Raw genomic sequence first — 26,759 nt, 5'->3', positions numbered from 1 at the left:
CTATAAGGCCTTTCTTTATATAGTTCATCTGTTTAGGTTCCGTTCCTGGTTTTGACAAAAAAAATGCATGCAAAATGTGCACTGTGGGAACCCAGCCTAATCGTGAAATTAATGATGCAGTGTTTACATTTTGATGTGGAAATAGGTGCGGATTTAGCATTTTTTTTTTTTTTTTTTTTATAAACGTCAGATAAATTTCGCAGGCGGAAATGCAAGATAACTTGACATGCTGCAGATTTTAAAATACGCACCGCAGGTGAATTTACGTGCGGAAAATTTCTGCAACGTGTAGATGAGATTACTTGGAGTCTCATTTACTTTGCTGATACTGTATTACGCCGTGGATTTGCCACTGCAAAATCTGCATGGCAAATCGGCACGTAATATGCGTTGTGTGCATTTGGCCTAAATTTGCAAGATTTTATTTTTTCAATTTCACCATTTTGCCTATAAAGCAGATATGTTGGTTTAGATATTTTGATTGGGAATGGGGGATCTTAGAGTCTTTTAATATTCTCACTGTGTCCAACTACATTACTTCTGTAAAACAAGTTATTTTTACAGATCTAGGTAGGACAGGTATTACAGATAGAGCTACGGTTTTATATGGCACCCGCTTCCTGTCAACAAGCAGCACTTGTTCCCAAATCTCCAAAACTCAGGATCAGTTCCTTCTCTCTTTTTACAAAAGAAATTGGAGGGAAAGTAATGCCTTTTTTTTTTTGTTTTTAACTGACTGGCCTGCCAGGAATGCATACTTGCCAACAGCCTTGATTTTTCTCTGGAGAGTCAGGCAAACTGGACATCAAATGCAACAGGGTTTTTGCTAATTTTGAGGTAATTTCTGGATGTTTTGGGAGCGTTCTTGGGTGAAACAGGGAATGACATGCCCTGCAGTTGGGGATTCAAATGTTTGTAAGGCTCTGTTCACATCTGCGTTGGGGTCCCGTTCTGACGTTCCGTCGGAGGTTTCCGTCAGAATGGGACCCTGAGCAGACACAAACTGACACCGACGGAAACCAGAGGTTTCCGTCTCCATCACCATTCATTTCAATTGTAACGGAGCAGGTGCCCCTGGTTTCCGTTTGTCTCTTTTGTGCATCGGATCAGTCGTTTTGCAGATGTGAACGGAGCCTAACTATGGGACTGTTGCTTGTTAAGGCCATTGATTTTAATTTCCCGGGACTTTCTGCATGCTAGGCTGTTTCCGTAACTACTATAGAACAGAATGGAGATCGTGCACATCCTTTTATTGCCTGGAGGCGGCAGCCGGAGCAGGGAGCCTCATTTACTCTATCAGATATTTATGGCATATCCCGCGGCATGTCATAAATGTCTTTGATGGGAAAAACCTTTTAAAATTTGTTAAGTCACTATTGCAGTTTTTGAAGCCACAACCAGGGTTGGATTAAAAAAAGAGAAGTATAATCTTTCGTATATACTTCCCCACTCTTTACGATCCACACCTGGCATTGGCTTCTAAAACGGCATCAAAATGGCACGTGAAAGCACCCTATAGAGAATATATGTTGCTAGTTTTTGAAGAGGCGCTCTCTCACATCTCCTATTTTACCCTATCTGCAGGCAGCATATAATAGAGGACGGCTCGGGATGTATAGTTTTCTATGATTCTTTATGATCTTCATATAAAAAGTTACCAGCACTCATTCAGAAAGCCTATGAGCTCTGCTTCTGACGCCCACACCATTATTGACTGGTTTTTTTTTGTATGAGTTTTTTATGTATGCGGTAGAAGCAGGATTCACAGGCTTTCTTTGAGGCCTGATTTACACAAACGTGTTAAACGTCCGTGGGACGGCCGTTGAAACAGCAGCCGTCCCACGGACCTATGTAATTCAATGTGGCCGTTCACACAGCCGTTGTTTCAACAGACCGTGTGAAGGGTCCGTGGGAAAATAGGACATGTCCTATCTTTTCACGCATCACGCATCTCTCCATAGACTCTCATCTATGGGGGATGCGTGACATCGCGTCCCGCAGCGCTGAGCATGGATGCACCTCGGACCCAAAAAACTTTTTTCACGTCCGAGATACAAAGCGCTTGTGTGAATCAGGCCTGAGTCCTGCAACATGTAGGCCGGATTCACAAACGTAGTAAACTGGTGTTTTTTTTGTATTCTTTTTTTTTTTTTTTTTTTTTTTTTAAATGCTGCAACCAGGTGTTCTTTTAAAGTCTATAGTAAAATATGAGCGGCTGCAATTCACAGCATTTTGGTTTGTGGCGCTCTAGGAATCAGTTTGTTTTTTTAAATGCAGCATGCTTTAGGCATGGCCTTTTACTGGTGTTCTTTTTTTTCATAGGATTCTCTATAGGATTTCGAAGATGCATGTACCAAATCTCACAAAATTTAAAAAGCGCCTTCAAAAACATATTTAGAAACGCTATATATAACAAACGCTTGAAACACATGACTCTTTTTTTTATTTATTTTTTTTACATGCATTTCAAAACTCTGAAATAAATAGTAAGGCCTCATGCACACGACTGTAATAAGGCCTCATGCACACCACTACAACCATTTGCGGCTTGGACGGCCGTGGAGTGTCACCCGCGAGCCGCCCGCAAATCGCGGGCCGTGCACATGGCTGCGTGCATTCACTTATATGAGCCTGGACCGCAAAACACGGCTGTAATAAGACATGTCCGTTCTTTTTGCGGTCCAGGCTCCTGCACGGACCGTGGAAACCACGGTCGTGTGCATGGGCCCATTGAAATGAATAGCGGTCGCAAAAATAAGTTTGTGTGCATGGGGCCTAAGTGTGTGTGAAAGAGACATTAGGGCTTGTTAACATCAGCGTCAGGCTTCCGTTCATGGGTTCTGTTTGACCTTTCCGTCTAAGGAACCGATGAACCATAGAGAAACCATAGCTTCCGTTTGCATTACCATTGATTTCAATGGTAAAGCCTCCGTGGCAATTGGCTTCCGTTTGTTTCCGTTCTATAAGGTTTCTGGTTTTTTAGCGGAAACAATAGCGTAGTCGACTACGCTATTGTTTACGCTAAAAAGCAAGCAAATTCTACACTGAACGAGCGGTAGGAGAGGTAGGAAGAAAACACAGAGAGAGAGAGAGAGAGAGCAGTTTCCTTAGCCCCTTCCCGCTCCTTGACGTACTATTACGTCATGGCAGCTCTATCGTTCGCGCTCCATGCCGTAATAGTACGTCTTGCAGTTAGAACAGCGGTGCGCGCGCCCGGCGCGTTCATGCGCTGTGATAGCTGCTGTTTCTGACAGCAGGCTATCACGGCATAATGGGACGGGACCATTTACTATGGTCCCGCCTCGCCGATCGCCGCTATTGGCTAGTCAGTGAGTAACTAGCCAATAGCAGCGATCGGTCTCATTCAGCACAGCAGTGCTCGAGCCCGGCGTTCCTGAGCTGTGATAGCTGCTGTTTCTGACAGCATGCTATCACAGCATAATGGGCCGGGACCATTTACTATGGTCCCGCCTCGCCGATCGCCGCTATTGGCTAGTCAGTGAGTAACTAGCCAATAGCAGCGATCATTCTCGTCACTTCCTCTCTCTGACCTCACATCCTGCTGCAACCGCCCTGAACGCCCTGTTGGAGTTAGCGAGGCGTTGAGATCGGTTGTGAGCAGAGAGTCAGAGAGAAAAGAAGTGAAAAAAAGTGAAAAAAAGTTTCTAAAACAACGTTTTTTTTGCTTCCCACCACCCCATCCACTACCCACTCCTGTTCCCTTCCTCTTTGAGTTCTACCCACGTTTTTTGGTCAGTGATCTCCTATCACTGACCACTTTTCAGTCTTCAGGACCACATTTCTTGGTCCCTGGGGATTTTTTTTTCATTTTTTTCTATATAAAACATAAAACAAAAAAAAAAATATAAAAAGAAAAAAAAGAAACAAAAAAAAATAGTTAGTTTAGCCAATTTTGAAAATTTAACTGGTTAGTTTAGTATTAGGGTTAGTTAGTGTCAGGGAACCGTCAAAAAGCGTAGTTAGGTATAGTGTCAGGGAATTTAGCGTCAGGAATCGGTCACCGTAGATAGGCTTAGCGTTAGGGATCCATCACCGTAGTTAGGTTTAGCGTCAGGGAAGCTCGGAATAATTAGATAGGTTTAGTGTCAGGCACCCGTCACCGTAGTTAGGTTTAGTGTCAGGGAAGCTTGAAATAATCTAGATAGGTTTAGTGTCAGGGAATCGTCGCCGTAGTTAGGTTTAGCGTTAGGGAAGTCCACATAAAATTTAGTTAGGTTTAGTGTTAGGAACCCTCGCCCTAGTTAGCTTTAGTGTCAGGGAAGTCCACTTGCTCTCTAAAAACAAAACACACATTTGTGCTAGTTGTGCTATCCTATTGCTCCCAGTTAGGGATTTATTTTTTTGCAGTATATAAATTTTGTCTTCGCACAACAAGCATGTCCCAACGGACATTTACTGCTGAAGAGGCGTATGCATTTCTGGCCTCCGACACAGACTCGTCGGATGGCGATACACTATTTTATTTGTCTACCTCCTCATCCAGCGATGAAGAGGAGGGACCCCCTAGGAGACGCCCCAGGACCACCACCATAGTAGAAATCCCTGAGAGAAGTGACCCCACAACAAGTGATACCCCTGAGCGAAGTGACCCCATTTGGACGCCCACACCAGACCATTATGAACCCCAAATCCCTGAGTACACGGGCAGCCCAGGCATCAAATTTAACACGGCAGGGTTCAGTGAGATGGACTTTTTCAAGTTCTTCTTCACTGATAACTTTATAGAGCTAATGGTCACCCAGACTAATTTATATGCCCAACAGTATATCACCAAGAACCCCAACTCATTTTATGCCCAATCCCAGAGGTGGACTCCTGTAAACGCAGCAGAGTTGGGCAAGTTCTGGGGACTGCTCTTGAACATGGGGCTTCTAAAAAAGCCATCCATTAGGACCTACTGGAGCACGGACATCCTATACCACACCCCGATGTACCGTATGGCCATGTCCAGGATGCGTTATGAGGCAATACTTCGCTTCCTACATTATGCCGATAATGAGCAGTGCCCACCCCGAGATGACCCCAGTTTTGACCGTTTATATAAACTGAGACCCCTATTAGACCATTTCAGTGCCCGGTTTGCCCAAGCATACACCCCCGAGAAGTGTATTTCCATTGATGAGTCCCTGGTACATTTTAAAGGGAGGCTTCAATTCCGCCAATACCTGCCAAGTAAGAGGGCAAGGTATGGCGTGAAGTTGTATAAGCTGTGCGAGAGTGCATCAGGGTATACATATAAATTCAGGATATATGAAGGGAAGGACAGCAGTATTCAGCCCCCAGAATGCCCCCCCTTACTGGGAATTAACGCAAAAATTGTGTGGGATTTGGTGCACCCACTGCTGGACCAGGGTTACCACCTCTACCTGGATAATTTTTATACCAGCGTCCCGCTCTTCAAGTGCCTCGCTTCCAGAAGGACTGCGGCATGCGGCACTGCTAGAAAAAATCTTAGAGGCCTCCCTAAAACACTGCTTGGGCAAACACTCAGAAGGGGTGAGAGCAGGGCACATTCTAGTAGCAACATATTGTGTGTCAAGTACAAGGACAAGAGAGATGTCCTTGTATTGACAACAATACATGGCCACACCAGTACCCATGTACCTGTACGAGGTACCAGTACAGAGACCCCCAAACCAGATTGCATCCTGGACTACAATAGGTACATGGGAGGGGTGGACTTGTCAGATCAAGTCCTGAAGCCCTACAGCGCTACGCGGAAATCGAGGGTGTGGTATAAGAAGCTGGCCGTGCACATCATACAGATGGCATTGTACAATGCGTACGTGCTACGTCGATGTGCAGGCCAGAGGGGAACTTTCCTGGAATTTCAAGAGGTGGTTATAAAGAACCTAATTTTTGGCGACCAGGAAGGAGGGGCACCCAGTACTTCTGGAAGCGAGGCCACACGCATCGTACCAGGGCAACACTTTCCAGGAGAAGTTCCCCAAACTGGCAAGAAGGGAAAAAGTCAAAAGAGGTGCAAAGTGTGCTATAAGAGGGGGATAAGGAAGGACACAACATACCAATGCGACACGTGTCCCGAAAAACCAGGGCTCTGCATGAAAGATTGTTTTAAAATGTACCATACATCCCTTGATTTTTAATTTACCCTGATGCACTCCGCACAGCTTATCCCCCTCATCTTTCCCTTTTGAGCCCTGCCATGTGCCCAAGCAGCAAATAACAGCCACATGTAGGGTATTGCCGTACCCGGGAGAACCCACATTACAATTTATGGGGTGTATGTCTCCGGTGGCACATGCTGGGCACAATATATCGGACACTGAAATGGCATATATGTATAGGAAATTGCAAATCTCACTTTGCACCATCTACTGCGCATTACCTTTTACACAATAACTGTTGGGTCAAAATGCTCACTACACTCTAGATGAATGTCTTAAGGGGTGTAGTTTTTAAAATGGGTTCACTTCTCGGGGGTTTCAACTGTACTGGTACCTCAGGGGTTCTGCCTACATGACTTAGCACCAGAAAAGCTCCAGTAGGCTAAATGGTGGTCCTTCCCTTCTGAGCCCTGTCGTGTGCCCAGGCAGCTAATAACAGCCACATGTAGGGTATTGCCGTACCCGGGAGAACCCACATTACAATTTATGGGGTGTATGTCTCCAGTGGCACATGCTGGGCACAATATATCAGACACTGAAATGGCATATATGCATAGGAAATTGCAAATCTCACTTTGCACCATCTGCTGCGCATTACCTTTTACACAATAACTGTGGGGTCAAAATGCTCACTACACCACTAGATGAATGTCTTAAGGGGTGTAGTTTTTAAAATGGGTTCACTTCTCGGGGGTTTCAACTGTACTGGTACCTCAGGGGTTCTGCCTACATGACTTAGCACCAGAAAAGCTCCAGTAGGCTAAATGGTGGTCCTTCCCTTCTGAGCCCTGTCGTGTGCCCAGGCAGCTAATAACAGCCACATGTAGGGTATTGCCGTACCCGGGAGAACCCACATTACAATTTATGGGGTGTATGTCTCCAGTGGCACATGCTGGGCACAATATATCAGACACTGAAATGGCATATATGCATAGGAAATTGCAAATCTCACTTTGCACCATCTGCTGCGCATTACCTTTTACACAATAACTGTGGGGTCAAAATGCTCACTACACCACTAGATGAATGTCTTAAGGGGTGTAGTTTTTAAAATGGGGTCACTTCTCGGGGGTTTCAACTGTACTGGTACCTCAGGGGTTCTGCCTACATGACTTAGCACCAGAAAAGCTCCAGTAGGCTAAATGGTGGTCCTTCCCTTCTGAGCCCTGTCGTGTGCCCAGGCAGCTAATAACAGCCACATGTAGGGTATTGCCGTACCCGGGAGAACCCACATTACAATTTATGGGGTGTATGTCTCCAGTGGCACATGCTGGGCACAATATATCAGACACTGAAATGGCATATATGCATAGGAAATTGCAAATCTCACTTTGCACCATCTGCTGCGCATTACCTTTTACACAATAACTGTGGGGTCAAAATGCTCACTACACCACTAGATGAATGTCTTAAGGGGTGTAGTTTTTAAAATGGGGTCACTTCTCGGGGGTTTCAACTGTACTGGTACCTCAGGGGTTCTGCCTACATGACTTAGCACCAGAAAAGCTCCAGTAGGCTAAATGGTGGTCCTTCCCTTCTGAGCCCTGTCGTGTGCCCAGGCAGCTAATAACAGCCACATGTAGGGTATTGCCGTACCCGGGAGAACCCACATTACAATTTATGGGGTGTATGTCTCCAGTGGCACATGCTGGGCACAATATATCAGACACTGAAATGGCATATATGCATAGGAAATTGCAAATCTCACTTTGCACCATCTGCTGCGCATTACCTTTTACACAATAACTGTGGGGTCAAAATGCTCACTACACCACTAGATGAATGTCTTAAGGGGTGTAGTTTTTAAAATGGGGTCACTTCTCGGGGGTTTCAACTGTACTGGTACCTCAGGGGTTCTGCCTACATGACTTAGCACCAGAAAAGCTCCAGTAGGCTAAATGGTGGTCCTTCCCTTCTGAGCCCTGTCGTGTGCCCAGGCAGCTAATAACAGCCACATGTAGGGTATTGCCGTACCCGGGAGAACCCACATTACAATTTATGGGGTGTATGTCTCCAGTGGCACATGCTGGGCACAATATATCAGACACTGAAATGGCATATATGCATAGGAAATTGCAAATCTCACTTTGCACCATCTGCTGCGCATTACCTTTTACACAATAACTGTGGGGTCAAAATGCTCACTACACCACTAGATGAATGTCTTAAGGGGTGTAGTTTTTAAAATGGGGTCACTTCTCGGGGGTTTCAACTGTACTGGTACCTCAGGGGTTCTGCCTACATGACTTAGCACCAGAAAAGCTCCAGTAGGCTAAATGGTGGTCCTTCCCTTCTGAGCCCTGTCGTGTGCCCAGGCAGCTAATAACAGCCACATGTAGGGTATTGCCGTACCCGGGAGAACCCACATTACAATTTATGGGGTGTATGTCTCCAGTGGCACATGCTGGGCACAATATATCAGACACTGAAATGGCATATATGCATAGGAAATTGCAAATCTCACTTTGCACCATCTGCTGCGCATTACCTTTTACACAATAACTGTGGGGTCAAAATGCTCACTACACCACTAGATGAATGTCTTAAGGGGTGTAGTTTTTAAAATGGGTTCACTTCTCGGGGGTTTCAACTGTACTGGTACCTCAGGGGTTCTGCCTACATGACTTAGCACCAGAAAAGCTCCAGTAGGCTAAATGGTGGTCCTTCCCTTCTGAGCCCTGTCGTGTGCCCAGGCAGCTAATAACAGCCACATGTAGGGTATTGCCGTACCCGGGAGAACCCACATTACAATTTATGGGGTGTATGTCTCCAGTGGCACATGCTGGGCACAATATATCAGACACTGAAATGGCATATATGCATAGGAAATTGCAAATCTCACTTTGCACCATCTGCTGCGCATTACCTTTTACACAATAACTGTGGGGTCAAAATGCTCACTACACCACTAGATGAATGTCTTAAGGGGTGTAGTTTTTAAAATGGGTTCACTTCTCGGGGGTTTCAACTGTACTGGTACCTCAGGGGTTCTGCCTACATGACTTAGCACCAGAAAAGCTCCAGTAGGCTAAATGGTGGTCCTTCCCTTCTGAGCCCTGTCGTGTGCCCAGGCAGCTAATAACAGCCACATGTAGGGTATTGCCGTACCCGGGAGAACCCACATTACAATTTATGGGGTGTATGTCTCCAGTGGCACATGCTGGGCACAATATATCAGACACTGAAATGGCATATATGCATAGGAAATTGCAAATCTCACTTTGCACCATCTGCTGCGCATTACCTTTTACACAATAACTGTGGGGTCAAAATGCTCACTACACCACTAGATGAATGTCTTAAGGGGTGTAGTTTTTAAAATGGGGTCACTTCTCGGGGGTTTCAACTGTACTGGTACCTCAGGGGTTCTGCCTACATGACTTAGCACCAGAAAAGCTCCAGTAGGCTAAATGGTGGTCCTTCCCTTCTGAGCCCTGTCGTGTGCCCAGGCAGCTAATAACAGCCACATGTAGGGTATTGCCGTACCCGGGAGAACCCACATTACAATTTATGGGGTGTATGTCTCCAGTGGCACATGCTGGGCACAATATATCAGACACTGAAATGGCATATATGCATAGGAAATTGCAAATCTCACTTTGCACCATCTGCTGCGCATTACCTTTTACACAATAACTGTGGGGTCAAAATGCTCACTACACCACTAGATGAATGTCTTAAGGGGTGTAGTTTTTAAAATGGGGTCACTTCTCGGGGGTTTCAACTGTACTGGTACCTCAGGGGTTCTGCCTACATGACTTAGCACCAGAAAAGCTCCAGTAGGCTAAATGGTGGTCCTTCCCTTCTGAGCCCTGTCGTGTGCCCAGGCAGCTAATAACAGCCACATGTAGGGTATTGCCGTACCCGGGAGAACCCACATTACAATTTATGGGGTGTATGTCTCCAGTGGCACATGCTGGGCACAATATATCAGACACTGAAATGGCATATATGCATAGGAAATTGCAAATCTCACTTTGCACCATCTGCTGCGCATTACCTTTTACACAATAACTGTGGGGTCAAAATGCTCACTACACCACTAGATGAATGTCTTAAGGGGTGTAGTTTTTAAAATGGGGTCACTTCTCGGGGGTTTCAACTGTACTGGTACCTCAGGGGTTCTGCCTACATGACTTAGCACCAGAAAAGCTCCAGTAGGCTAAATGGTGGTCCTTCCCTTCTGAGCCCTGTCGTGTGCCCAGGCAGCTAATAACAGCCACATGTAGGGTATTGCCGTACCCGGGAGAACCCACATTACAATTTATGGGGTGTATGTCTCCAGTGGCACATGCTGGGCACAATATATCAGACACTGAAATGGCATATATGCATAGGAAATTGCAAATCTCACTTTGCACCATCTGCTGCGCATTACCTTTTACACAATAACTGTGGGGTCAAAATGCTCACTACACCACTAGATGAATGTCTTAAGGGGTGTAGTTTTTAAAATGGGGTCACTTCTCGGGGGTTTCAACTGTACTGGTACCTCAGGGGTTCTGCCTACATGACTTAGCACCAGAAAAGCTCCAGTAGGCTAAATGGTGGTCCTTCCCTTCTGAGCCCTGTCGTGTGCCCAGGCAGCTAATAACAGCCACATGTAGGGTATTGCCGTACCCGGGAGAACCCACATTACAATTTATGGGGTGTATGTCTCCAGTGGCACATGCTGGGCACAATATATCAGACACTGAAATGGCATATATGCATAGGAAATTGCAAATCTCACTTTGCACCATCTGCTGCGCATTACCTTTTACACAATAACTGTGGGGTCAAAATGCTCACTACACCACTAGATGAATGTCTTAAGGGGTGTAGTTTTTAAAATGGGGTCACTTCTCGGGGGTTTCAACTGTACTGGTACCTCAGGGGTTCTGCCTACATGACTTAGCACCAGAAAAGCTCCAGTAGGCTAAATGGTGGTCCTTCCCTTCTGAGCCCTGTCGTGTGCCCAGGCAGCTAATAACAGCCACATGTAGGGTATTGCCGTACCCGGGAGAACCCACATTACAATTTATGGGGTGTATGTCTCCAGTGGCACATGCTGGGCACAATATATCAGACACTGAAATGGCATATATGCATAGGAAATTGCAAATCTCACTTTGCACCATCTGCTGCGCATTACCTTTTACACAATAACTGTGGGGTCAAAATGCTCACTACACCACTAGATGAATGTCTTAAGGGGTGTAGTTTTTAAAATGGGGTCACTTCTCGGGGGTTTCAACTGTACTGGTACCTCAGGGGTTCTGCCTACATGACTTAGCACCAGAAAAGCTCCAGTAGGCTAAATGGTGGTCCTTCCCTTCTGAGCCCTGTCGTGTGCCCAGGCAGCTAATAACAGCCACATGTAGGGTATTGCCGTACCCGGGAGAACCCACATTACAATTTATGGGGTGTATGTCTCCAGTGGCACATGCTGGGCACAATATATCAGACACTGAAATGGCATATATGCATAGGAAATTGCAAATCTCACTTTGCACCATCTGCTGCGCATTACCTTTTACACAATAACTGTGGGGTCAAAATGCTCACTACACCACTAGATGAATGTCTTAAGGGGTGTAGTTTTTAAAATGGGGTCACTTCTCGGGGGTTTTAACTGTACTGGTACCTCAGGGGCTTCTGCCTACATGACTTAGCACAAGAAAAGCTCCAGTAGGCCAAATGGTGGTCCTTTCCTTCTGAGTCCTGCCATGGGCCCAAACATCAGTTTATCACCACAAATGGGGTATTGCCGCACTCAGGACAAATTGGGCAACAAAATGGGGTGTTTTATTCCTTGTGAAAATAAGAAATTTTGAACAAAAATTACATCTTAATGGAAAAAAATATCATTTTTTTAATTCACAGCCCAATTCAAATAGGTGCTGTGAAAAAACGGTGTGGTCAAAATGATAACAACAACCATAAATGAATTCCTTGAGGGGTCTAGTTTCCAAAATGGGGTCACTTCTGGTGGGTTTCCATTGCTTTCATACCTCTGGGGCTCTGCAAATGCGACATGGAACCCGAAAACCAATCCAGCAAAATCTGGACTCCAACAAACACATAGCGCTCCTTTCCTTCTGAGTCCTCCCATGGGCCCAAACGGCAGTTTATCACCACAAATGGGGTATTGCCGCACTAAGGACAAATTGGGCAACAAAATGGGGTGTTTTATTCCTTGTGAAAATAAGAAATTTTGAACAAAAATTACATCTTAATGGAAAAAATATCATTTTTTTAATTTCACAGCCCAATTCAAATAGGTGCTGTGAAAAAACGGTGTGGTCAAAATGATAACAACAACCATAAATGAATTCCTTGAGGGGTCTAGTTTCCAAAATGGGGTCACTTCTGGTGGGTTTCCATTGCTTTCATACCTCAACACCTCTTCAAACCTGGCATGCTGCCTAAAATATATTCTAATAAAAAAGAGGCCTCAAAATGCACTAGGTGCTCCTTTGTTTCTGAGGCTTGTGTTTTATTCCACGAGCGCACTAGAGCCACATGTGGGACATTTCTAAAAACTGCAGAATCTGGACAATACATATTTAGTAGTATTTCTCTGGTAAAATCTTCTGTGTTACAGAAAAAAATGGAATAATATTGAAATTCAGCAAGAAAAATGAAATTTGCAAATTTCACCTCCACATTGCTTTAATTCCTGTGAAATGCCTGAAGGGTTAAAAAACTTTCTAAATGCTGTTTTGAATACTTTGAGGGGTCTAGTTTTTAAAATGGGGTGTTTTATGGGGGTTTCTAATACATAGGCCCCTCAAAGCCACTTCAGAACTCAAGAGGTACCTTAAAAAAAAGGCTTTTGAAATTTTCTTAAAAATATGAGAAATTGCTGTTTATGTTCTAAGCCTTGTAACGTCCAAGAAAAATAAAAGAATGTTAAAAAAACGATGCCAATCTAAAGTAGACATATGGGAAATGTGAACTAGTAACTATTTTGGGTGGTATAACCGTCTGTTTTACAAGCAGATGCATTTAAATTCTGAAAAATGCAATTTTTTCAAAATTTTCTCTAAATTTTGCAATTTTTCACCAATAAACACTGAATATATCGACCAAATTTTACCACGAACATGAAGCCCAAAGTGTCACGAGAAAACAATCTCAGAATCGCTTGGATAGGTTTAAGCATTCCGACGTTATTACCACATAAAGTGAAATATGTCAGATTTGAAAAATGGGCTCTGAGCCTTAAGGCCCAAACTAGGCTGCGTCCTTAAGGGGTTAAGGCCAGTAGAGTGGAGAATACGGAGTAGGAGTTGGTAGTCTACAGTGTCAAACACTGCAGAGAGATCCAGAAGAATCAATAAAGAATAGTTTATGTTTAGCCGTCAGGAGATAGTTTGAGACTTTAGTAAGGGTAGTTTCTGTAGAGTGTAGAATGCGGAAACCATATTGTAAGCGGTTGCGAAGACCGTTAGCAGAGAGACAGCGTATTAGGCGAGAGTACACCAAGCGTTCCATTAGTTTAGCAATGTACAGAAGATTAGAGACCGGTCGGTAGTTAGAAGCGCTTATGACTACGCTGACTATTATGGGAAATTATAGTACATGATGAGTGCTCTGGAGTTGACTAGGATTGATTAGTATCACATTTATGGCTTAGGCAGAAATTATTGCTTTATTATAGGTTGTATTATAGAATTATATTCCATTATGAGTACTCCTCATCTTTTGGTTTACGGCTTTGACATTGTGTAGTACTTAAGACTATTTAGTCATTTCCTGTCAAGTGTCACTCAGCATAAGTGTAGCACAACCTATAATAAAACCAAATCTGTAGTGATTAAGTAGCGAGATACTCCTCAGACTTGTCATCACAAGTGATCATTTACGTAATATCCTTGGTATTTTGACATTGGCTTTGGTTTCATGCACTGACTCTTCTCAATAATAAACACAAATACTATATTAACATCGGTTGATGATGCCTGGTTCTGGAGTTCATTGTAAGATTCTTCCAAAACCGTGGTCTGTGACCTGCAACTCTGCAGATGTTGTGGAACTATAACTCACAGTTCTCTGATCGTAGATTACAGTGCTGGCGTATTACTTGGTGGCCATGTAGTATATCAGACCATGGCTGCTGGCCTATGTGTGTTGTGATTTTGCACTTATTTGCTTCTTTGTACTCTTAGGGTATGTTCACACGGCTTAACAAATTACGTCTGAAATTACGGCACTGTTTTCAGGCGTGAAAACGCCTGAATTACGTCTGAAAATAGGCAGTGTTTTCAGGCATATTTCGGAGCGTTTACGCCTCAAAGCGCCTGAAAAAACGGAAGCTAAACGCCTACAAACATCTGCCCATTGAAATCAATGGGAAAAACAGCATTTAGTTCATACGGGGCGTCTTTTTACGCTGCTGTTTTAAAAAACAGAGCGTAAAAAGATGCTCCGTAAAATGTCACTTCTTGAGGCGTCTCGCGGGAGAAGAAAGGGACATGCCCTATCCCTGGACGTTTTACGTCTCGAATTACGCCTGAAAAGACGGCTCCATTACGCCTACAAACATCTGCCCATTGCTTGCAATGGGTTTTAGGGTATGTGCACACACACTAATTACGTCCGTAATTGACGGACGTATTTCGGCCGCAAGTACCGGACCGAACACAGTGCAGGGAGCCGGGCTCCTAGCATCATACTTATGTACGATGCTAGGAGTCCCTGCCTCGCTGCAGGACAACTGTCTCGTACTGAAAACATGATTACAGTCGGGACAGTAGTTCCACGGAGAGGCAGGGACTCCTAGCATCGTACATATGTATGATGCTAGGAGCCCGGCTCCCTGCACTGTGTTCGGTCCGGTACGTGCGGCCGAAATACGTCCGTCATTTACGGACGTAATTAGTGTGTGTGCACATACCCTAACGATGTTCTGTTCAGACGAGGTATAATTTTACGCGTCGCTGTCAAAAGACGGCGTGTCAAAGAAGTGCATGTCACTTCTTTGGACGTTTTTGGAGCCGTTTTTCATTGACTCCATTGAAAAACAGCTCCAATTACGTCCGTAATGGACGCTGCGAAAAACGCGAGTACATGCAGAAACGTCTGAAATTCAGAAGCTGTTTTTGCCTGAAAACAGCTCCGTAATTTCAGACGTATTTTGCGTGTGAACATACCCAAATTCTGCAACTAAATACAGTACAATGTTAGTGAATGGGGTTTTAACAAAACCCATTCACTCACAGTGTCAATTATCTGCTCTGGATTGTAACCATGCTGTGAATTTTTAAATCCACAGCGTGCTCTATCTGTTGTGGAAATTCTGTGACTAATTTCCGCACAAAAATCAGCAACAAAATATATGCAAATTTCATTGCGGATTTTCCACAGCGTAATTTTTATACGATGTGTGACCTCAGCCTTAGGCCTTATTCACACAGACGTGTCAGTTTTGCGCGCGCAAAAAATTCTGCGTTTTGCTCGCGCAAAAGGTCCGTGTGGCATCAGCATATGGTGCGTGGCTGCGTGATTTTCGCGCAGCCGGCATCCTTATGACACTATGTTTTTATGCTTTTCTGTTTTCATTCATTCTTTTTACCACTGTAGCGCGCGGCACCCGGAAGTGCTTCCGTGTGCCGTGCGCGATTTGCACGCACCCATTGACTTCAATGGGTCCGTGCTTTGCAAAACACGGGCAAGTATTAGACATGTCGTGAGTGCGCTGCGTGAAATTCACTGACAGTCTGAACGGCCCCATTCACTAACATAGGTCCGTGCGACGCGCGTGAAAATCACGTTCGTGTGAATAAGGCCTCAGTGTTAGGCTGGGTTCACACGACCTATTTTCAGACATATTGGAGGCGTTTTACGCCTCGAATTACGTCTGAAAAAATGGCTCCAATACGTCGGCAAACATCTGCCCATTACTTCCAATGGGCTTTACGATATACTGTGCCGACGACCTGTCATTTTACGCGTCGCTGTCAAAAGACGGCTCGTAAAATTAGCCTCGTCAAAAGAAGTGCAGGACACTTCTTGGGAAGTTTTTGGAGCCGTTTTCTCATAGACTCCAATGAAAACAGCTCCAAAAACGGCCGTGAAAAACGCTGCGAAAAACGCGAGTTGCTCAAAAAACGTCTGAAAATTATTGGCTGTTTTCCCTTGAAAACAGCTCCGTATTTTGAGACGTTTTTGACTCTACGTGTGAACATACCCTTAGACCGCAATAGTAAATCTGCCCAATGTCTTTCAAGGTTGAATTCACACACAGCAGATGTGTTGCAGACATTTCTGCATGTCTCATTCATCTGAATGGAGCTTGGAGAAATCCATGTACTTGCTGCCAAAACAACCCCATTCAGATGAATAGAACGGATTTTCAGTCGCAGAAATTTCTGCAACAAATCTGCTATGTGTGAATATATCTTACGAAGTCATAGCTGTCTGTATGGATAGCACAAGCAGCTCATCATAGAGATCATTAGCTCTTCTATACTCCTGTGCCTATCTTGTGCAGTATTAAATTCCGAGTATCACAAGTTCATAATACCATTCTATTTAATGGGACAGTAGGGCAGCAAGGCATTCTCCAGGTGCACAGCCCAAACAATGTGGGTTACAATAATATTAGGGAATAACTTGGGTATTACTTTTTTTTTTTTTTTTTTTAGAAAGAGTTTCGTTTATATCGCATAATATTTGTATATAATATTGCCAGCCTTGTTTTAATGGAAATAGTTACATGTACTAATAACTATTGTGGGGTTTCTCTTATCTGAAGAAGGGATTTTTTTTAGAAAGTTTTTTTTTCCTGCAGTGTTTATCTAGGGAATACTGTCATACTTTGAATCGCTTCTATATTACATAGAAACTCGATGCTCACTCACTGTCCTTACATGAAGCCGTTGTATTCACTCCAAGTTATGCTGCACGCTCAAACTCTTAGGGGGAGTTCACACACACTAATTACGGACGTAATTCGGGCGTTTTTGCCCCGAATTACGTCCGAAAAATGCGGCTTGAAAGCGTTGACAAACATCTGCCCATTGAAAGCAATGGGCTGACGTTTGTCTGTTCACATGTGGCGTATATTTACGCGCCGCTGTCAAATGACGGCGCGTAAATGGACGCCCACGTCAAAGAAGTGACCTGTCACTTCTTGGGATGTAATTGGAGCCGTTCATTGACTCCAATGAAAAGCAGCGCCAATTACATCCGTAATGGACGCGGCGTTCAAGCGCCTGCACATGCCGTTACGGCTGAAATTACGGGGATGTTTTCTCCTGAAAACATACCCGTAATTTCAGCCGTTACGGACGCTGTTGTGTGAACATACCCTTAGGGGGAGTTCACACAGAGTTTTTTTGACCCGGAAACCGCCCTGCAAAACTCGTCAAAAACTGCCCGAAAATGCCTCCCGTTGATTTCAATGGGAGGCATCTTTTTCCCACGAGCCGTAAAACCGTCTTGCGGGAGAAAGAAGGGACATGTCCTATCTTCGGGCGTTTACACCTCTGACCTCCCATTCATGTCAATGGGAGGCAGAGAAAGCATAATTAGTGGAGTTTTATGCCCGCGGCGCTCAATGGCCGTGTGCGAAAAACGCTGCGAAAATCGGCGTGCAGCCTTACATGTGAGAAGTTTGTTGAACATTTAGTCTAGTGTGTTCCTACCCTTAAAGGTCAAGGGGTCCCACGTCACTACCTCTCCACACCACCGCAATGAATTTTTATCCGACAACTTGTCACTACAGCAGTAAATTGCTGGCAACAGCGCTAACATCACTACGGATGACCACATGCCATCATACTGCAATGACAACCGGAATTGTTGTGGTACTCGGTGAGCACTGGCAGAAGAATAGTGTGGAAACTAAAAAGGTGATTTATTTTTTTACTTAAATTCAAGCCAGTTGAACAGGATTTTTTTTTGGGGTTCTGTCTTGTGAGCGAGGACACTGGCATTGTAAATACAGGATACCGACACATAGGCAGGAAACCATTAGAGAGCTGGGAACCATTTCTGTAGAATAGAGAAAGCTTTTGCCTAAAAAGCTTCTCCATAAGACTTCCGCATTTATTAAAGCTACTACTCATGAGTGCTTCACAGCTGAAATCGAGGGAACTGTCAGATCATAAAAGTCAGAGCGCTTTATATGCTGCTTTTAATCAGCAAAGATTAAACACTACTGAGCTGTTGACAGTGCTGAACATTTTGTGCCACCATCTTTTCATCTTATAACTCGGGCAGAGCTGCTTGTGTTTGTAATAATCCTTAGAAATATGAAGCCCGAAATCATCTGTTACAGGTGGAATTGCTGTTTTCCCCTCCGTAACTATAGTGACATTCTTCCTTACCTGACATCAAAAAAGGGGTTTTCTGGCCACATCAAAATGATATTGCAATTGATTGACCATCCAAAAATAGAAACTTTCTTAAATTACCTCTAATACAAAATGTCACTGCCTCTCCGAGCTCCATTTCCCGTGCTGTAGAACCGGAGGTTCTGTAGTTACTCAACTTCATGTGACGTGTCGACACAGCCTCCCGGGGATGCAAGGAGCAAACTGCTCCACTTCCCTTTTGTGGCGACACGTCACAGATTAGGTGATCAAAGGGGTTTGGCTTGGATTTTCCTCATAATACAAGCCGGCTCCCTTGCTGTGTCGCCACCCTGGTCTGTTTTGGGTAATCGCGTGACCATTGTTGGTAATAGAAGTTTTACTGGAAGTGCGCCTGAGCCACTGGCTTTCTGATGAAACTAAAGAGCAACTTCTGTTTTTCACATCCGAGTTGCCTATATGTGGGTCCCGTTTTTACGGATCCCCATAGACTTTAGTCTATCGAGGGATCCGTGGAAACAAAACAAAACCGGACATGTTCCATTTTTCAACGGACCCTTCACACGGTCCATTGAAACAACGGCCGTGTGAACGGCCCCATTGAAATACATGCGTCCGTGTGATGGCCGTTGTTTTTTTAATGGCCGTCACGCGTACGTATACTTCGGTCATCTGAATTCGGCCTAAGAATGAGAAGGAAGGGAGTGGGACACACAAAATGTTGGGATATGTCATTTTCATGGGCATGCGTTTAGCTTCTGGACTGCACCATCAGCAGAAGTTGATAAGGTTTGCAGGGTGACGCAGGAGGCACCAAGTAGAATGAAAAAAATTTGATATTCGCAAGTCAAACATGCCATGGAGATGAAAACTCCTTTTAATTGCAGGTGGCATCACAATAAAACAATTCACACTACAAGGGCACAGAAGACGTGGCAGAAATGTAGTGGTACACCTTCCATTCCTGTACAATACCGGTGCATAAGCGGCCCTGTGTGTTTCCTCAAGTTTGTAGGGGTTTTCCAGGAATCCGGAATAAACAGATTATTAATGCTACTTGCTTAAATTGCTAGCGTAAATGGAAGTTCCAGCCAGCTGTGGAAAAAAATAAGAAACAACTGTAGTCACTTTAAATCATCCTGTCGCCTTATCCCACTGTAGCTGGCAAAGTTATTAGAAGTAGTAGCTTTTTATTTTATTTTAATTTGCGCAGCTGAAATTAGCAACTCCATTCAAGCTGAATCGTGTGTATAGGGTCAGTTCACACGTTGCGTAAATACTGCCGATTTTCTGCAATGGAATTACTTGTGGAAAATCCGTGGCATAATACAGTAGCAGCAAAGTGGATGAGATAGAAGAAATCTCATTAACACGCTGCGTAAATACTAAACGGAAAAAAACGCTCAAATTGACCGGCGGTGCAGAATTTTATTCCGCAGCATGTCAATTGTATTTGCGTAAATTCGGCTTTATTTGTGGCGGGTTTTCCCCATTGAATTCAATGGCGAGGTAAAACCCCCAACCAATTGCAGTTGTTTCGGGTTTTTTTTGCGTCGGATTCGCAGTGATTACGCTGCAAAAGACGCAACTCAGAAATAATTAAAAAAAAGCTTATACTTAGGGCTTATTCAGACTAACGGGATATACGTCCGTGCGTTGCACGGACCTATATTAGTCTATGGGGCCGTGCAGACAGGTGCGTGATTTTTCCGCAGCGTGAGTCCGCAACTAAAAAGTCACGACATGTCCGTTCTTTGGGCGTATTTCGTGCATCACGCACCCATTGACGTCAATGGGTGCGTGAAAATCACGCGCACCACACAGAAGCACTTCCGTGGGACGCGCGTGATTCGCGCAACAGCTGTGAAAAGGATGAATGAAAATAGAAAAGCACCACGTGCTTTTCTGTTTACAAACATCCAAACGGAGTGTCATAATGATGGTGGCTGCGCGAAAATCACGCAGCCACGCATCATACAGGGCTGCCACACGGAGCTGTCAAGTGCCTTTTGCGCGTGCAAAACGCACACGCTCGTGTGAATCCGGCCTAACGCAGAAGTCAGTTTCTTCCTCCAGGCCTATCTCGTGGGATGACGTTTCATGACATGTGACCGCCGCTGCAGCGGTCTCCTGGGATGAAACGTCATCCCAGAAGGTCAGCTTGCTAGCAGGCTGGCTAAGTGCTGCAGTCTTCCGCAGCAGACATTCAGTCCAAAAACTGCGGCCACCAGGGCGGATACGCTGTGTAACTTTACGCAGCGTATCCGCCCCGTGTGAAGTATAAAATTAAGTAGCAACCGCACCCTTGCAGATTTTGGAGTGTGACTGTGGGAATTTTTGCCTATTGAACCAGAAGAACACTATCTCCATTCTAGTTCATACCAAAGGTGTTCGATGAGGTTGAGGTCAGGGCTCTGTGCGGGCCAGTCAAGTTCTTCCACACCAATCTCGCCCAACCATGCCTTTATGGACCTTGCTTTGTGCACGGGCACAGTCCGTGCTGGATCAGTAAAGGGTCCCCCCCCCCCCCAAACTGTTCCCGGATGGTTAGAAGCTACAATTGTCCAAAATGTCTTGTTATGCTGAAGAATTAAGATTTCTCTTCACTGGAATTAAGGGGCCTAGGCCAACCCCTGAAAAAAGACTTTATGGCATTATTCTTCCTCCACTAAACTCTACAGTTGGCACAACGCATTCAGACCGGTAACATTATCCTGGCATTCGCCAAACCCTGACTCATCCGTCAGACCGCCAGATAGAGAAGGGTGACTTGTCACTCCACAGAACATGTTTCCACTGCTCCATAGTCCAGTGAGGGCGTGCACTAGCCCACTACATGCGACGCTTGCCATTGTGCTTGGTGATGTAAGGCTTGTATGCAGCTGCTCGGTTATGGAAACCCATTATATACATGTGTATATATACAGTGCTGTGAAAAAGTATTTGCCCCCTCCTAATTTCTTCTATTTTTGCATATTTGACAAACTTGAATGTTTCAGATCATCAAACTACTTTTAATATAAAATCAAGATAACTGAAGTAAACAAAATGCTTTTTTTTAAATGATGATTTTATTTATTGAAGGAAAAATACTGTTCAGTTCTACCTGGCCCTATATAAAAAAGTAATTGCCCCCTTAGCTGCTGATTCAACCAGTTAACCAAATTCAATTGACAATTTGGTTCAACTTCACGAACAGCCAGGTGTGATTACTGCCAGACCTGTTGAATCTAAACCTCACTTAAATAGAAGTTTTCTGGCAATGTGAAGCAGGCAAGGTGGTCTCAAAAAGCAGAACGTGATGCCACGTTCTGAAGAGATTCAAATACAGGTGCCAAACAAAGTAATCGAAATATACACGTCTGTTAAGGGTTAGGCTGGGTTCACACGAGGTCATTACCTCCGTAATGGACGGAACGTATTTCGGCCGCAAGTCCCGGACCGAACACAGTGCAGGGAGCCGGGCTCCTAGCATCATAGTTATGTACGACGCTAGGAGTCCCTGCCTCTCCGTGGAACTACTGTCCCGTACTGAAAACATGATTACAGTACGGGACAGTTGTCCTGCAGCGAGGCAGGGACTCCTAGTGTCGTACATAACTATGATGCTAGGAGCCCGGCTCCCTGCAGTGTGTTCGGTCCGGGATTAGTGGCTGAAATACGTTCCATCCATTACGGACGTAATGTGCTCGTGTGAATCCAGCCTTACATAGCCATTGCTAAGGCTCCAGCAGTGAGAGCCATTATCCCCAAATGGAGAAAGCTTGGAACAGTGGTGGCCGGCCTACCAAAATTCCACTAAGGCCGGATTCTGCCGAACGTGAGCGTTTTGCGCGCGCACACAAAACGCTGCATTTTGCGCGCGTGGCAGCAGCGGGTCAGCTCCGTGTGTCCTGTTCATATGGATGCGCGGCTGTGTGATTTTCGCGCAGCCGCCATCATTATGACACTCCGTTTGGATGTTTCTAAACAGAAAAGCACGTGGTGCTTTTCTGTTTACATTCATTCTTTTACTGCTGTTGCGCGAATAACGTGGGGCGAAGTGCTTCCGTGGGGCATGCGTGATTTTCACGCACCCATTGACTTCAATGGGTGCGTGATGCGCGAAAAACGCTGTTATATAGAACATGTTGCGAGTTTTACGCAGCGGACTAACACTGCGCAAAAAACACGGACTGTCTACACTGCCCCATAGACTTGTATTGGTAAATGGTCTGGGGATGCTTTGATTTTGCAGGACCTGGACAACTTGACATAATTGATGGAACCATGAATTCTGCTCTCTCAGAAATTCTTGAAGGAGAAAGTATGGCCGCCAGTTTGTGACCTAAAGCTCAAGCGCAGTTGGGTTATGCAGCAGGACAATGATCTGAAGCACACAAGCAAGTCCACCTCTGATTGGCTCAAAATAAACAAAATTAAGGTTTTCAAGTGGCCGAGTCGAAGTTCTGACTTGAATCCCATTGAGATGCTGTGGCAAGTCGTTACATGGGCAGTTCATGCTTGAAAACCCTCCAATGTAGCCGAATCAAAACAATTCTGCAAAGAAGAGTGGGTTATTATTCCTCCACTCCAAACTCATGTTTCCTCCCACACTACGAAAACATACAGAAAGGGAATTATGATTGTGAGCCCCAATGGGGACAGTCTGTGATGACAAATGCTTTGGAGAATAGACTGCGGGCGTCATTTTACCAAAAGAAAAATGGCCACAAAATTGTCACTGAGCTGTATGGAAATTTAGTCCCAGTAGTACATGTTCCCCCATTTTCACTAACACTTGAAATGGAGCACAAATGTCATAAATAGTTTTATAAATTTGGCACATTTAGACCATGCACCCCAAAAAATTGTAGGACATTTGGGGCACAAGCAGGCAACGCGGCCCTCCTGCTGTAGAGATAAGGTGCACACACTTTTGCCTTTTTCAACTCCTTATGTAATTTTTTTAAGTGCCTTCTCTCCTATGTGGCCAGGTCCCTGCACACTGGCAGCCTGGCATCTCTGCCCTCACACACAGCTCTACGGTCAGGGAGGGGATGTGTCCTGCTCAGCTGCTGTTTCCCGCCCTGCTCCGTCCCACGTGTAGGAGAGGGAGGAAGGGACGGAGAGAAGGGGGAGGGGAGGGTTGGCAGAGAGGGAGGTCTGCGGGCTTCACTTCACTGGGAAGAGACGCAGTTTTAAGTCCATCTCCCGGCCGTACACGGGATTCTCCGTGTGTGAGAGACATTATAGCGGCCTGTACTGGAGCACGGAGCGGGTTATACATACGGACAGTCCGGGACGGTATACGGAGCACACATAGGAGTGTCCCGTGGAGCCGGCTGCTGGGCGGTATGCAGCACATAGCTCTGTCCCAGTGGTAACCGAGTACGGAGGACGTACTACATCCCGGCTGAGGTAAGCGGCTTCCGGGCTCCTACAGGCGGACACCCTGCTGCTTCTGTCAGCGGAGAAAGTTCTCATAGACTTTGTACCGGAGTCTCCTGTGGACGGAGCATGGGGAGAGATGACACCGGTCAATAATGTCAGGGACATAACGTGGAGTGCATGCAGGATAATGTGGGACCTGGCAGTATTGGCTACTTAGTGACAGCCATGTTCTGCTCCTGCAGCCGGGGACATGCAGTTGTCTTGCCCTGTGAAGTGACAGCCTCTGAACAGCTGAGGTGTCATTACTTTTCCGCTGTTTCCATTAGCTGCAATCTGTTCCCTGTTGTCATCCCCTTTCGGCTGGGGAAAGGCTTACTGTAATGTTGTTCTATCTGATTATTAACAGGAAGTCCAGAAAATGTCCCGCTTTATCACTACTGGATCTTACCGTTCTCCAGTACCAAGAGCAGCCACAAACTTTGCTTCTGTAATATTACACCTCGTCTCTTTCACTAGGCAGATGCTTTTATTTGGGTGTCTATAATACAAGCTGAAATTAGAGGGTGCCACTAAATGACCACAAGGGGCATCTCCCAGGGCTGGGACTAGTTCACTTGTGTATTGTGCTTTATGGTTTCAGGTAACCTTTTGGCAGATATTTAAAATTGGCAATTATTTTTTTTAACTATAGAAGTAAAATAACCGGTTTTAATTAAAGTAATTTTGTAACTACAACAATAATGTACGTATATATGTAAACATGTTTGTAGTGTAGCTCTACTGTTTCTATCTGAGCTGTAATCCTCTTAATGGAATGTCTAGGACGCTATACAGATGCAGCAGAGCTACACTGTAAATAACCGCTCTGCATATGGCACCGCTAACTTACCAGTCAGTCTGGATATCACTGGTCATATATCTTATCACGTGTCATCGAGGCATGTCAAGAGATGACGCTAAGCTGATGTCATTAATGTCTATTATTCACAATGTATTTGTGGCAACCAGTTGTTTACACCAGCTGTATGTAAGCTCGGGAGCGTTCAGTCTACATGGCTTTATTATTATTATTATTTTATTATATTATGTTTTTCTGCTTCATCAAATGGGATCATTTATGGAAACTGGTGGCAAATGTAGTTGTTGCCAGTGTTCACCATTATGGCTTCTCTCTCTAGCCCCATACTTGAAAGAGAACATATGTCGCTGGTTGCTATAGCGACACCTTCACAGTTCCTTTTGCACCAAGCCATGTGTTGCCAACGCAAAGGTGAATTTACACATCAGGTGTTGTGATCATAAGGAAATGGCATCTAGGATACACATTGTAGCATCTAGGGATTCTCAGCTGATGCATAAAACTAGCAGCGTCCGTGTCTTTTTAACTTCTACCCCACTTAAACATATATTGAATGATTGTGCACCAGTATGCAGACCCCCCCCCCCCCCGTACAGGTGCGTATATATGAATGGCCATGGGCCTCATACATAACTGTTTCAGAGACAGTGGCTTTTTGGTCATAGCAGCCAAACAGAGTTCAGCTTTCATTTTCTAAACTGCAATTCCAAAAAGTTTTCCTCTGGTTGCTATGGGTAACGAGTCTAGTCAATGAGGCCCATTGTGTTACCAATGTATGTGAAGACTAAGCCATTCATGCACTACTGTTACTTACACTGTGTACACTGTTCATGTTTGCTTTGCATAGTTCATGAAATAAACACTGTAGTAAAATGGTGAGAATAAGGTGCTGTTCACATTTTGCGGGGATTCCAGGGAACCCGCAACAGAAACCAACGATTAGACTTTTTCGGCATAATCGCAGCGATTCCGCCGCATAAATCACAACACGTGGGGGGGGGGGGGATAAAAATATCATACTTGCCCAGAACGCTCTCTTTCCTGCAGTCCGGCCTCCTGTGATGACGTTGCATCCAATGTGACTGCTGCAGCCAATCACAGGCTGCAGTGTCACATGGCCTTCAAAGTCAACCAGGGTGGCCGGATTACGCACAGAGAAGAGGGGGTAAGTATGAACAGCTTTTCTTTTATTTTTCCACAGCGCTACTTTTGCGCGGAAGGAAATGCTGTTCGAAAAACCACATCACAATGTGGTGCGTTTTTTTATTTATTTTTTATTGTATTTTCATTCTTTTATTTCATTTTTTTCGGATTGAGAGTTCTGCGGTTTCCAGGTTGGATACGCTGCACAGTTTTTACGCAGTGTATCCGACTCGTGGGAACCCGGCCCAAAGGGTGTTTTTGCTGTGTTTTTTTTAATATTATTTTTTTTTTATTTTTTATTTTTTTTTTACATGTTTGTTTTTAGGTGGAGCCACAGCAAAACAATGGTTAATACTGATCCATGTAGTTTTCTAAGTGTTATCTTCAGTACCTTAATTGGTTGAGTACCGTGCAGGTTCTGCTTCTTGTTCCCCTGCATGTTTTGCCACACTATGCATTTGTGTGGTGTTTTTAGCATGCATTTTAATTCATGTATTTTTTTTTTATAAACTCCCTCGTCTCTGAATGGGAGTTGATCAGCCAAAACAAAAACCTGCTAAAAACGCACTGAGGGAACCCAGCCATGTTGTTTCCAATTTTGTATGCAGGTGTTTAATGCTGAAACTTCTTTGAAATTGAAAAGCTGCCCATAAAAATGAGACCATCATCCTCCTCATCGCTGTCTTGTTCTCTTGTTGACAAATGTCAGTGTCTCTGATACAATATTAATGTCCAAATGCTCTGAACAATCAGAAAGTGTCGTCGTCTTTGTCTGCTGGTTGCTATGGTGATCTATTACCAGTGCAGAGATCAAGCTTAAAATAGAAACTTTGTGTTAATTTTGACAGCAATTAACAAATCTATCAATATGTAAGAAGGTAAAAGTTCAGGAGAGACTTGTGTGTGTGTGTGTGTGTGTGGCTATGATATGGC

The 26,759-nt window shown here is 44.6% G+C and overlaps 1 protein-coding gene across 13 annotated transcripts in view; it reads left to right on the top strand.

Moving 5' to 3' along the window:
* TJP1 (tight junction protein 1) overlaps positions 1-26,759 on the top strand; it is a 467,725-nt gene that overhangs the window by 304,305 nt on the left and 136,661 nt on the right. The window contains exon 1 of one of the 13 annotated variants that reach the window (XM_075857905.1): positions 23,578-23,851. The exons of the other annotated variants lie outside the window; for them this stretch is intronic. The gene's annotated coding sequence lies outside the window, so the exon portion shown is untranslated. Of the gene's footprint in view, positions 1-23,577; positions 23,852-26,759 lie in introns of those variants that run through there. 13 annotated transcript variants of the gene reach the window in all.

Source organism: Rhinoderma darwinii, chromosome 3 (genome assembly GCF_050947455.1).
Source record: "Rhinoderma darwinii isolate aRhiDar2 chromosome 3, aRhiDar2.hap1, whole genome shotgun sequence".
NCBI lineage: Eukaryota > Metazoa > Chordata > Amphibia > Anura > Rhinodermatidae > Rhinoderma > Rhinoderma darwinii.
This window is presented reverse-complemented; position numbering and strand designations above follow the sequence as displayed.